Source organism: Lissotriton helveticus, chromosome 5_1 (assembly GCF_964261635.1).
Source record: "Lissotriton helveticus chromosome 5_1, aLisHel1.1, whole genome shotgun sequence".
In the NCBI taxonomy this organism is placed as follows: Eukaryota; Metazoa; Chordata; class Amphibia; order Caudata; family Salamandridae; genus Lissotriton; species Lissotriton helveticus.
In genome coordinates this window covers 1,934,036,422-1,934,049,819 of record NC_136065.1, presented here as the reverse complement: position 1 = coordinate 1,934,049,819, position 13,398 = coordinate 1,934,036,422, and positions in this window count along the sequence as shown.

The following is a 13,398-nucleotide window of genomic DNA, read 5'->3' as shown; positions in this document are numbered from 1 at the left end:
GATTAACACCAGCCAGTCTCGCGTACACTTCCATGCTATAAGGTACCAGTCCCTTCGGAAATCTTTATTATCAAGGAAAAGGCGAGGGGCATTGTTTACAATTAATCCACTGGGCGCACAATTCCCCCTTAAATATTCTGCCATGATGATGCCGTGGACACAAATCCTCGCCTGAGTCTTTTTTAAAACTAGGACTTTAGCCCACCCATCATCACTAGTTGTTGGAATGGATGGTATAGTGTCTAAAACACTAGGATTGTCCGCTAGAATCGAATCGATTTCAGCCTCATCAAAAGCCAACCCAGGGTTGGTGGCCATGATCTTAGCAAGGATTAGACTGCACCCAAACCAGCATGTAAATCAACCAAAGTAAAAAGGAATGCGCACTCTCTCTCCTAATCTGTATTAAATTTATAGCGGTGTAATAATTGAATCTGGACCTGCAGCCAGATTGCGACAACCAGGAAGGTATTCCGCAATAACTGTGATCTTGCGTTGAAGGCAATAGTGCCAAAACTCTTTGGCAATCTCCTCCAACAACCTCGACCGAGTCCCTCCCAGTTTGTTGATGTATCGTACTGCTGATACATTGTCCATCCGGAGAAGTATGCAGCAGTGGGACCGAAGAGGTGACAGACACTTGATCGCGAACGACCCCGCCAGCAATTCCAAACAATTGCAATGTAGGGAGAAAAGTACATCACAGAGGAGCTGCGGGAGTAGCACATGGGTGAGAGAGAGCAATACAGAGCACAGCGGAGAGGGAAAGCGAAGTACACAAGGGAGCGAGCAGAAACACACATGCACTCTCACGAAGTGCTAAACCAAAAAGAAGAAAAATAAAGGAAACAGTGGAAGGACACAAGGACTGAGGTCATGCTCCAGAGGAGGAACAAACACAAGACTCTTTCTTAAAGCTCACACATCCTAACAACTAACAAGCAATGGCAAGAGGGAGAGGAGTTCAAAAGTTGCAAACATTCGTGACAAGAATTTTCAATTCTATTAAGGACTAGGAGGCGAGGATTATGCTAGTCTCATTTCTTTATTTAGAAATGCCCAGCAGCCATGTAAAAACTACATTACCCAGAAACACTTGGGTCATAACCATAGAGTCCGTACTATAAATAGCCATAAAGACAATCCCACTTCCTCTTTCTTTGTTGAGAAGGAAATCCAGGAAAGCAGTAAACAGTACAGGAAAAGTCAATGCAAAGGCAAACCCCAATCCAGGGCAACGAAGGAAAGTTCAAACAGCAACTGCCGAAGGGAGAAACAGGAAACAATCTTCAAAGAAGAAAGCAGGAACAGCCACGCCGCACTGCAGGCACGTCATTTGGGATCAGATCCTGAAAAAAGATACAAAGCCGTAATACACATCCATCATAGACAGAAATATGTCAAAGAAGGGTGGGAAAGAAAACAAGGCAATAGTAACAATTGCATACAAAGCAAGTAATGAACATTGTTCAGAGAATACAATGCATAAACAATGGGTGGGATAATCCTCGCCTCCTAGTCCTTAATAGAATTGAAAATTCTTGTCACGAATGTTTGCAAATTTTGAATTCTATTTCAGGACAGGAGGCTCCGATTATGCTTGTTTAAAGCTCCTCCACCACAACAGAGGCAACAGTATCAATAGGCTTAAAGTAAAAGGTCTTAAAAACAGAATCTGATGACCAGTCAGCAGCTTTCATAATGTCCCATAAGGTGACCCCCAAAGAGAAGGCCTTAGAGGCCATGGCTCCACGGGCAGAGTGAGCACCAAACACAGAAATATTAATGCCCGCTTCCCCCATAAGCCACCGTACCCAGCGAGCCAACATAGCCGGAGTAACGGGGCGAAATGGTTTCTGCAATGCAATCAACAATTGGCCCTGCATATCAGATCGAAGAAGAGAAGTACTCACCTCATAATCTTTAAGACATTGGACAACACAGAGGTTAGGCCGAGCAGGAAACGAAGGGTAAGAAATGACCTCAGTATTGGTTTTGGTGCGCCTGGAGAGGCGAAAAGTAACACCCTCAGGTGTGAAGCTACGCCCCGCAAGATCCAAAGCGCGGACATCTGATATCCGTTTGCAGGAAAGCAAGCACAACAAGATAGTAAGCTTGGCCGTAAGTTGTTTTCGAGATAACAAAGTATTGACCGGCCACGCTTCCAAGAAGCGTAAGACAACCGAAACGTCCCACAAAGAAACATATTTGGGACGTGGAGGAGTAGCCAGACGAATACCCTTAAGAATTTTAGCCACAAGAGGATGTTCCCCCACAGGTTTACCATCCACAGGAAGATGGCTCGCAGAAATAGCGGAACGGAAATTGTTGACTGTGCGGTATGCCAGACCAGAAGAAGAAGAAAGAGAGGCCAAAAAATTGACGATCAAAGAGACATCAGCTGATGTCGGATCAACTTGCCGTTGAGCACACCAATCACTCCAACGTTTCCATGAACTTCTGTAACGTTTGTGAGTACCTGGGGCCCAGGCGTTGCTGAGAAATCTGGTAGCGTCCGCAGAAAGGCCTGACACCGCCCATCGTTCCCCGAAATCCACCACGCCAGAAGAAGGAGGGAGCCTGACTGAACCAGGGGATGCGGATTCTGAAGCGGATCTAACCGGAGATTCCACTTCTGAGGAAGAAGAAATGGCAATGCGCATGCCATTTCCAGGAGAACAGGGAACCACGGCTGAGCCCTCCACAGAGGAGCAATCAGAATCAACTCCGCCCGGAAGCGCGTCGCATAAGCCAGAACCCTGGGGACCATCAGGAATGGGGGAAATGCGTAACAAAGGGATGATGGCCACGGTTGAAGGAAGGCATCCGTGGCAAGAGCCTCCGGATCCGGTCTCCAACTGAAGAACTGGGGAAGTTGGGTGTTGAGACGGGATGCAAAGAGGTCGATCAGACAAGGGCCCCAAGCCCGTACGAGGTGGCGAAACACATGAGGATGGAGCCTCCAGTCGCGGAAAACCTTCAGATACCGGGAGTTCCAATCCGCCACCAGATTGCGACAACCAGGAAGGTATTCCGCAATAACTGTGATCTTGCGTTGAAGGCAATAGTGCCAAAACTCTTTGGCTATCTCCGCCAACAACTAAACACAAAAGAAGGTCCCAGGGGAATGTTTCAAGACCCTAACTGCTAAACCCCCTGACTATCAATAACACCAACAACAATTAGCAGTGAGTCTGGATAAAAATCACTCTAAATATGTACCCAAATAAACAACAGAAAAGGGAAAAGTTAACAATTGAAACGAGTTGCCATCAGTCCACCATCGAGACCGCCCTTCATCATCTGGGCTCTCTTGTACAGATCAAGATGTCAAGATATCAAGGAAACCACTGCTGATCTGGCAGATAATATAACCAAGTCAGTGGGAATCTTGAATACTGTGCCACAGAAGTGAAGAAGGTGTATTTAGTGGGGAACTGAATAGCAGTGCTTTAAGAAAAAAGTGTAAGTGACAAAAGAAAAAAGAAGTTTCTAAAATTAGGTCGTGATCAGGAAAAAGAACAACTTTAATATGCACCCTCACACTCCTAAATCAGTAAAAACAGTGCAATTAGCAGTATAACAAATAACTACTAAAAAAAGAATGTAAGGTCGACATGTTTCTGCAGTCACTGGAGCCTATAGATCTCCTGCTGCTTCATCAGGACCATTCGTGCTACTGCTATGTAGAAATTAAGACCATATCACCTGATAAGTGTATGTGTACTCGTCTTCCCGTCCTGGACCGAAAAATGAGAAAATATATAAGGGTACAAGAACAGTGTAAGAATCATACAATAAGTAACAAGCACTTGTGCCTATGTTATAAAATTATATGATTAATACTCCAAAGGCCATTGAAAAGTATTAGCCAATGTTTAGACAATTGTAGTTTATCACAATTCACAATTTTTAAATTTCACTCACCCATTTGTTGGGAAGGAAAAACCCCACCTCACCCGGCACCAGCTCAGGTAGTGGGTGCACCGCACTACAGAAAAAAAATTAATTGAAATATGAGAGAGACAGTGTTTGTACATAGATATGTACAGATAATCACATTCCTCATCCGTCTAGTCTATCACACACCTCATAGGTGCCGTATTTCCTTACTAATCACATGTTTGTAAAACACAGCCTGATCGCGTGCTCCAAATATCGGGAGTTTGCAGTCAGCTGTATTAAGCTTTGAAGTTTAGTCACTCAGCTCTTTATACACTCGAAATGTCAGGACAACCCACACAGCTCAGTCTCACTCACTCAGCACTTCGGTCTTATGCTTACCTCTCCGTCGGTACACCGGTCTTCCCTCTGAAGCTCTTTCGTGGGGAGGAACCGACTCGGTGCACCGACGGGGGATAAATGCGTCTCTCGTTTCCGCGCTGGGCGTGTGCTACGCGCCCAGTGCGTAATCACGTCATCACGCATTAAGGCTGTTGGGTAATGTAGTTTCCGTTTTATCACAGTGTACCGCGGTTCGAATCCCCATCGAGTATTTCACTAGGCACAGCAATAAAGTGTTACGCATTGCAGATCCTGAAATTAATATCATCTTTGTATGAATATCCAACTCTTAAATCGCGGCAAATAATATCTTCGAAACCGCAATAAAGTATCACGCATAGCAGACTCTGAACCTAATATCTGCTGTTGTGAATACCCCAATCTTAAATCACGGCAAATTATTTCTTCAATGCCCTGAGTACATACACGCTGTATATGTTGATATCGTGTTGGAAAAAATAATCTCAATTATTAATCTGATTGTCAAGGTGTTAGTCCTAATCCATTATCCTATGGGGTAAATTTGACCACCATACTGACATCTAGGACAAAATATTGAATCTTCAGACAGGATTCGACAACCATACTGGCGTCTCGAACAAAATATTGAATCTTCAGAGCGACATCCAGGGAATTTCTTCATTCAACCCTGTTTTGTCTGTTTTAAGTCTAAAGACCCATTTCTGTTCACACTTGAACAGAAATTTCGAGATGTCAGTAATGCCTGAAGGAATCCATGGTTGATAAAGCACCGTCCAAAATATATCAGAGGGCTGATGACCTACTTGCAGGAAGTGATTTGTCAACTTTGTCGCTTGTTTGCCACAACGAATCGAGCTTTTGTGCTCAGAGATTCTTAACTTTATTTTTCTTGTGGTCATCCCTATATAGTTCAATTTACAAGGGCATGTAATCAAGTAAATTAAGTTGGAACTGTTACAATTCGTGAATCGTCTGAGTTGCCAAGGTTTGTCAGTACCTATATCAATGGTGAATGTTTTAGTTGTTTGTGGACAAGCCGCGCAGTTACCACAGGGATGGTGTCCGGTGACTGCGGGCAAATCCCACAGGGTACCGACTGCTCGGGGAATCGCTGTTTTAGGTCTGGTATGTACCAATTGGTCCTTCACGTTCCTTCCTCTCTTAAATGCAAACAGAGGGGGGGGGTATCATATCACTGCCTGTATTCAAGATCTTCCAATGTTTCTTGACAATTTTTGGGATCTGATTGAAAAATGTGCAGTATGTATTGACACAGGTGATTCTCTCCTGTTGGGGTTTAGGAGGTATTACTTCAAGAAGACCCTCCCTGTTATTATTGGAAGCCCTCTTTTTTGCATTTCTAACCAGATGTTTAGGATATTTCTTGGCCAATAGATTTATTTCAAGGGCCTGTGAATGTTCTTGGAAAGCAGATTTAGTGGAACAATTCCTCTGAATACGGAGGAATTGCCCAAAGGGCAAATTGTCCCTAAGTGCTTTAGGGTGGAAACTCTCGTAATTAAGCAGGGAATTCCTGGCCATTGGTTTTCGACATAGTTCGGATTGTAGCCCCCCTTGCGATGCCGAGATCAAGAGATCCAAAAAAAGGTAGTTGGTATTTATCAAATTCAATCGTAAATTTAAGAAAACGATTTCTTTCATTCAGCCACCCGTGGAACTGACGAAGTTCTTCAGCCGTGCCACGCCACACCACCAGGATGTCGTCTATGTATCTTTTCCATACTCGCAGGCACTGAAGATAGGGGTTAGTGTCTACGAGTATGTGTGTCTGTTCAAATTTATGAACATACAGGTTAGCGAGACTCGGGGCAAAAACACTGCCCATACTGGTCCCGCTAACCTGTAAATAGATCGACTCCTCATACTGAAAGTAGTTCTCAGTCATGGCCATCGTGGCCAGGGTCATGATGAATCTAACTGGTGTGATGGAATTGAGGTCTCTATTAATCAGTAGTTCTTCGATGGCCTCTAAAATCTCTGTCTGTGGGATGGAAGTGTAGAGACTTTCCACATCAAATGACACCAGTAGATCAAGGTCTACATCAAACTCAATGCCAGGGAGGATCCTTAAGACATCTTTAGTGTCTTTAAGGAAGGTAGGCATCTCCCTCACTATAGGCTGAAGAAAAAAGTCCACGAAAGTAGACAAAGGTTCAAACAATGAACCAATACCTGATATAATCGGTCTACCAGGTGGGGGGCGTTGTGTCTTGTGTACCTTTGGAAGTATATAAAAGTACGGCATTTTGGGATTGGCTGTACAAAGATATTGGGATTCTTTCTGGGTAATCCACCCTTCGGCCAAAGCTTCCTCTACAATATGGCCAATGACCGTAATAAGTCTTTCTGTAGGATCATTGTCCAATTTACAGTACGCCCTACTGTTATTTAATTGGCGCAAACATTCATCGCGGTATGCTTCTGAATCCATCAGGACGGTCGCTCCGCCTTTGTCGGCTGGTTTGATTATCACCGACTCCAGGCTAGCCAGGGTATTCAACGCCTCCTGTTCTTGTTTAGACAAGTTAACAAAATGTTTATTTGGTTGATGGTACAATTGTCTTAAATCATGGTCTACCGCCTCCTCGAAGGTCAGGACTTTGGCTGGTAAACCAATAGTAGTGGGGTTGAAGGTGGAAGGTCTCTTAAGTCCAGTGTTCAATGTGTCTTCCCTTTGTGTATCGCCTGATTTACTGGCAAACAGGTAATGAAGCCTGATTTCACGAAAAAATATTCCCATCTCAGTTTGTACAAGGAACGGGTCACCCCTATTGGATTTCACAAACCCAAGTCCCTTATTAAGGACTGATTCCTCAGTGTCAGTAAGGACATGTTTACTCAGGTTTATCACGAGGCTGATGTCCCTGCCTGTTCCTGGGGGATCTTCTTTCCGTTTCTCAAGTCCATTGTTACTAGAGGGAGATTCCAGCGGACTTGTCCTTGCTGTTGTGCTCTCCGTTGGCCCCTTCGCCGTCCAGAGCCCTGTTCTAAAAAAGGCTGCTGGTTGAAATCAAGATATGATTGTTGTGGCCCAAAAGGACCTGGCGGAGGAAATGTAGGGGGAGCCCAAGGTGATGGTTGCCACCAAGGGGGGACAGGAGGTTGGCTATAATAGGGATTGTAACCCCTTCAACTTCTCCTATTGTTGCTTCTTCCTCTGGCACCACTTCTACTATTGCTTTGATTCGAGGAGTCAGAATCAGTAGATGTCTCATCGGAGTTGGACGTACCATACGTAGATCCCCCTGTGAGACCATTGTTGTTAAAAGGCACAGGTACATAGTTGTCATTCGTGTATGGATATATTTTCTCGGCAGAGAACTTAGCCAAGTACTTCTTGAATTTCTCAAGTTTGTTGAACAGGATGTCCCTTGCCAAACATTTTGCCTGACAACGTCGTTCTAATCTGGCCCTCTAGAGTTTGAATTTCGACCATTATCTCGTCAGCTGTTTTCTTGGTGGTCTTGATGATTAACACCAGCCAGTCTCGCGTACACTTCCATGCTATAAGGTACCAGTCCCTTCGGAAATCTTTATTATCAAGGAAAAGGCGAGGGGCATTGTTTACAATTAATCCACTGGGCGCACAATTCCCCCTTAAATATTCTGCCATGATGATGCCGTGGACACAAATCCTCGCCTGAGTCTTTTTTAAAACTAGGACTTTAGCCCACCCATCATCACTAGTTGTTGGAATGGATGGTATAGTGTCTAAAACACTAGGATTGTCCGCTAGAATCGAATCGATTTCAGCCTCATCAAAAGCCAACCCAGGGTTGGTGGCCATGATCTTAGCAAGGATTAGACTGCACCCAAACCAGCATGTAAATCAACCAAAGTAAAAAGGAATGCGCACTCTCTCTCCTAATCTGTATTAAATTTATAGCGGTGTAATAATTGAATCTGGACCTGCAGCCAGATTGCGACAACCAGGAAGGTATTCCGCAATAACTGTGATCTTGCGTTGAAGGCAATAGTGCCAAAACTCTTTGGCACTCTCCGCCAACAACCTCGACCGAGTCCCTCCCAGTTTGTTGATGTATCGTACGGCTGATACATTGTCCATCCGGAGAAGTATGCAGCAGTGGGACCGAAGAGGTGACAGACACTTGATCGCGAACGACCCCGCCAGCAATTCCAAACAATTGATGTGGAGGGAAAGTTCCTGCAGAGACCACCGTCCCCCTGTCGAGATCGGACCGCAACGGGCCCCCCAGCCCCAACGACTGGCATCCGACTCGATCACAATCTCCGGAAGGGAATCCGAAAAGAGCCCGGTCGTTCCAGGCCTCCATATGATTCAGCCACCACTGCATTTCCATCTTTGCCTCCTCCGAGAGAGGGATCTGATCGGAATAACGTAGGCCCCGTTGAAGATGCTGAATCTTCGGACGCTGCAACGCACGGTAGTGCAGCGGAGCTGGGAAAATCGCCTGCAGGGAAGACGCTAAGAGACCGACAACTCGTGCTAACGATCTCAACGACACAGTCTGACTCGAGATAATGGAAGTCAATTCCCATTTGATATAGCGAATCTTCTGACGAGGCAACAGAAGTTGACAAGTGAGGGAGTTGACTCTGAACCCCAAAAAATCTATCACTTGCGTAGGATGTAGCACAGACTTGGGAACATTCACTAAAAACCCTAGGGACTGAAGAAGGTCGATAGTCCACTCCAGATGAGTCATCAGTTTTACAGGACAGTCCGCCAGAAGGAGGATGTCGTCCAAATAGATGATCAAGCGAACCCCGCGACTGTGGAGAGATTCCACAACTGGACGTAACAGCTTCGTGAAGCACCAAGGTGCTGACGAAAGGCTGAAGGGTAGAACCTGATACTGGTACCAAGTCCCCATCCACTGAAATTGCAGAAAGCGGTGATGTGGGGGAAAGATTGGAACAGAGAGGTAAGCATCTTTGAGGTCCAGACGAACCATCCAATCCCGTTCTCGCAGGAGATCCCTCAGCAGATGGATGCCCTCCATCTTGAAGTGCCGGTAAACTACCCCCGCATTGAACTCCTTCAGATTGAGAACTAACCGCGATCCCCCTCCCTTCTTCTCCACCAGGAAGACGGAGCTGGCAAAGCCCTGAGGATGGCGCACTGTCGGCACTATCACCCCTTTCAATACCAGAGACTTGAGTTCCTCTGTGATGAGCTCTTGACTTTGCTTTGAGAAATGAAGGGGAAAAGGAGGACGGGACTGACGCAAGGGATGATAGAACTCGATTTTGAATCCCTGAACCGTCTCCAGCGCCCATGCATCGCCGGAGATCGAGCGCCAATTGTCTAGAAAAAGGTGGATCCTGCCCCCCAGAACAACACTGCATGCAGGAAGAAGTCTCACCTGAAGTGGCGGAATCCTGATATCCTCTGGAAGCGCCACCGGAACCTCCTTTCTTATAGGTGCCACGTCCTTTTCTGGAGGGATAGAAATTGGAACGCTGGGCGTAGCCCGAATCCTGCTGTCCTCCTCTATGGGACTGATACCCCTTTTGGTTGGGTGGATTTTGACCACGGCCGGACGAGCGTCCCCTGTATCGTCCGGCCCTGTTGAAAACCGGACGCATGGCCCGCTTCAAAGTCGCCTGGGCTTTGTCAATACTGCTAAAAGTACTGACAAAGTGAGTGAGCTCTTTTAAAAATGGTTGGCCAAAAAGGAGGCCCTGAGCCGCAGCCCCTGCCTCGGAAGCCGAAAGTTCGGCCAACTTCGGGTCCAACTTGAGGAGAATGGACCGGCGACGCTCACTAGAAAACGCACAGTTGGCGTTTCCCAACTGACAAATTGCACGATTTGCCCATTCAATTAGTTCATCAGGATCAACTGTGGAGGAGGCCTCTTTAGCCCTGAAACCCAGATCCAAGATTTTCGTAAGAGGTCCCAGGAGATCCAAAACCTTGTCCTGACAAGCCCGCCAGGACCGATCCAGACCCTTCTTGGGGTCCTTAGAAAACTTTCGTAAGTAGGTCAGCATGGTAGGGTCGACCTCAGGGGTGTCCGCAAGGTTATCCACCAAATCAGGCCGCGGACACTCTGAGCGGAGACGCGCACGCACGTCTTTATCAAAAGGTTGGCGAATATGTTGCTGAACATACTCCGCCACAGCCGGGGAGGGAAGCCACGCCGTGGAATGTGGATGCACTATGTCAGCAGGCTTGAAATTCAAGACAGTAGGGTGACTAGGAGCATCCACAAAATGTTCTTTACATTTACGTTTCTTCGGCGGCGGGGAAAGGACCTCAGAGGAGGACGAGGAAGAGTGCTGGTCATCACTCACAACTTCCACTGGAACAGCTTTTGATTTAGCAGAGGATAAAGACTGCGCCAGCCTGCGAAAGTCAGAGGAATGGGGATTGCCAGGAGAGGAAGTAGACTTCTTGGAAGGCACCCAACCCTGCTGCTGCGCATATTTCGTCAAATGGCGCTTCAGGGGCGTAATGGCGCGCACCAGTGCCTTGTTCATAGAATGCTGTACCCCTTTGTCCAGCGCCTCAACCAGGTCCTGTTCAAAGAACTCGGACCCTTCTTCCTCATAGTCACCTTCCTCCTCATAGTAATATGAATCACTCATGGCACACTGGAAGTGTATATTCAAATTGCCCACTAGGTGACCAAAATCCTGTATGCCAGTGGCAAAGTTTGAGGGAGTGAAAAAACCTCACAGCAAGCAAGAGAATGCAGAAAAAACTGCGTGTTACAAGACCATTAAAGAGTGGAGGGAGGCTTGCTGTCAACAAAAATGCTTACTCTCGGCAAAGCCTATGCAAATTATCCAACCGGGGCTTTTTTGGAAGCTCCGGTGTCACACGGGGACAGCTGTGAGGCCGTGGGCGTGTTCGGGCAAAGAGGAACAATCAGCCGGCTTCGTTCGCTGAGGAACGCTAATTGGAACGAAGAGAAAGGAGCACCAGGCATGCGCGGCAACCGTCAAGCCCCACAGACAAGGAGCAGCTCGCGCAAGACGCGCGCGAGTCTGCCCTGACCCCTAGCTCGACTCCACAACAAGCGGGGACCCAGGCGACACGCGCCCCCCCCCCCTCCGGGAGGTGAAACCACGCTCCCTGCCACGAACGCCGTAAAGCCCTGAAACAAAGCGGCAATGAAAACGAGAAGCGCCGAAGCGAAAGAAAGCACGAACCAAGCGCAACAGTAACGCAGCAACAAGCGCGAGCAAAGCGCTAAACACAAAAGCACAAGTTTAAGCAAGTTTGAAAGTCAATAAAAGGAAAACACTTATCTGGCTGCGGAGCAGCAAAGAAAGAGGAAGTGGGATTGTCTTTATGGCTATTTATAGTACGGACTCTATGGTTATGACCCAAGTGTTTCTGGGTAATGTAGTTTTTACATGGCTGCTGGGCATTTCTAAATAAAGAAATGAGACTAGCATAATCGGAGCCTCCTGTCCTGAAATAGAATTAGCCTAACGGCTAAGGCGCTCGACCTCGGACCTGGGGATCTGGGTTCGAGTCTCGGTAACCACGCCAAACCTCCTGTGATTCTGGGCAAATCACTTAATCTCCCCGTGCCTAAAAATGAAAGTGTGTGTCCTCATGTAAAAAACAAAAAAAAAAAAACGTAACTTGTGCTATGTAAAGCGCTCTGATACCTGATTGGTTCGGGTCTAGTTCGCGCTATATAAAACTATTCGCTTTGCCAGTATGTTTTTGCCATGTTGTACATCAGCGTGGCTAAAAGTGAGTGGTGTAGAGGAGAGTGTTGTGGAGTCTAGTATAGTAGATTGGAGTGGCATAGAGTGGATTTGATTCACGTGTCATAGAGTGTTGTGGAGTGGAGTAGAGTGAAGTTGTGTGGAGTATCGTGGAGTGGTAAAGAGTATAGTGGAGTGGCATGGAGTGGCGTGAAGTAGAGTAGAGTGAAATGCTGTGGAGTGGTGTGGAGTGGTGTAGAGTGGAGTAAAGTGTCATGTATTGGAATGACATAGAGTAGAGTGTCGTCGAGTGGAGTAGAATGTCGTGGCATAGAGTGTCGTAGAGTGGAGGGGCCAAGAGTGGAGTAGAATGTCATAGAGTAGAGTAGAGCGGAATGGAGTAGAGTAGAGTGGCGTAGAGTGGAGTAAAGTGGTGTGCAGTGGTATAGAGGGAGTTGCATATGTGGAATAAAGTGTTGTAGAGTTGAGTAGAGCAGAGCAGATTGTTGTAGAGTGGAGTGGCTTAGAGTAGAGTAGAGTGTTATAGAGTGGAGTGGCATAGAGTGGAGTGTCATGAAGTAGAGTGGAGTGGCATAGAATGGAGTAGTGTCATAGAGTGGAGTGTCATGAAGTAGGGTGGAGTGTCATAGAGTGGAGTAGTGTCATAGAGTGGAGTGGCATAGAGTGTTGTAGAGTAGAGTGGTCTAGCACAGAGTAGCGTGTCACAGAGTGGAGTAGCGTAGAGGGGAATGGAGTAGATTGTAGTAGTGTGGAGTGCTGGGCTTGACTAGCCGTAGTGGGCACTGGGCGTTTCCCCGGTGGGCCGCCAGTGTGGGAGGGGCGGTTTTGGGTCCCTGGGGGCTGTTTTTATTGCCAGGGCCGGTTTTGCAGTATATACTTTAATATCGCCCCATGTAACAAAATCTACCGAAACCAGCCCTGGCAAACAGCTCGGCTGCAAACCCCCCACCCCACGAGCAGTTTGCCAGGGCCTGTTTGGATTCCCAGTCCGGCCCTGGTGGAGTGTCATAGAGAGGAGCGGTGTAGAATGGAATAGAGTGTCGTAGAGTGGAGTGGCATAGAGTGGAATAAAGTGGTGTGGAGTTGCGCAGAGAAGAGTGTCACAGATTGTCATAGAGTGGAGTGACATAGAGTAGAGTAGAGTGTTGCAGAGTGAAGTGTCGTGGAGGACAGTGGAGTTGTGCGAAAGAGGGGAGTGGCATAGAGTGGAGTAAAATGTTGTAGAGTGTCATAGAGAGGAGGAGCATAGAGTTTCATACAGGGGAGTGGCATAGAGTGGCGTGGAGTGGTGTAGAGTGAGCAGTGGAGTACAGTGGAGTAATTTGTCGTGGAGTGGCATAGAGGGAGTTGCGTAGAGCATTGTAGAGTAAAGAAGAGTGCCCTAGTGTGGCATAGAGTGGAGCAGAGTATTGTGAACTGGCGTAGAGTAGAGTAGAGAGG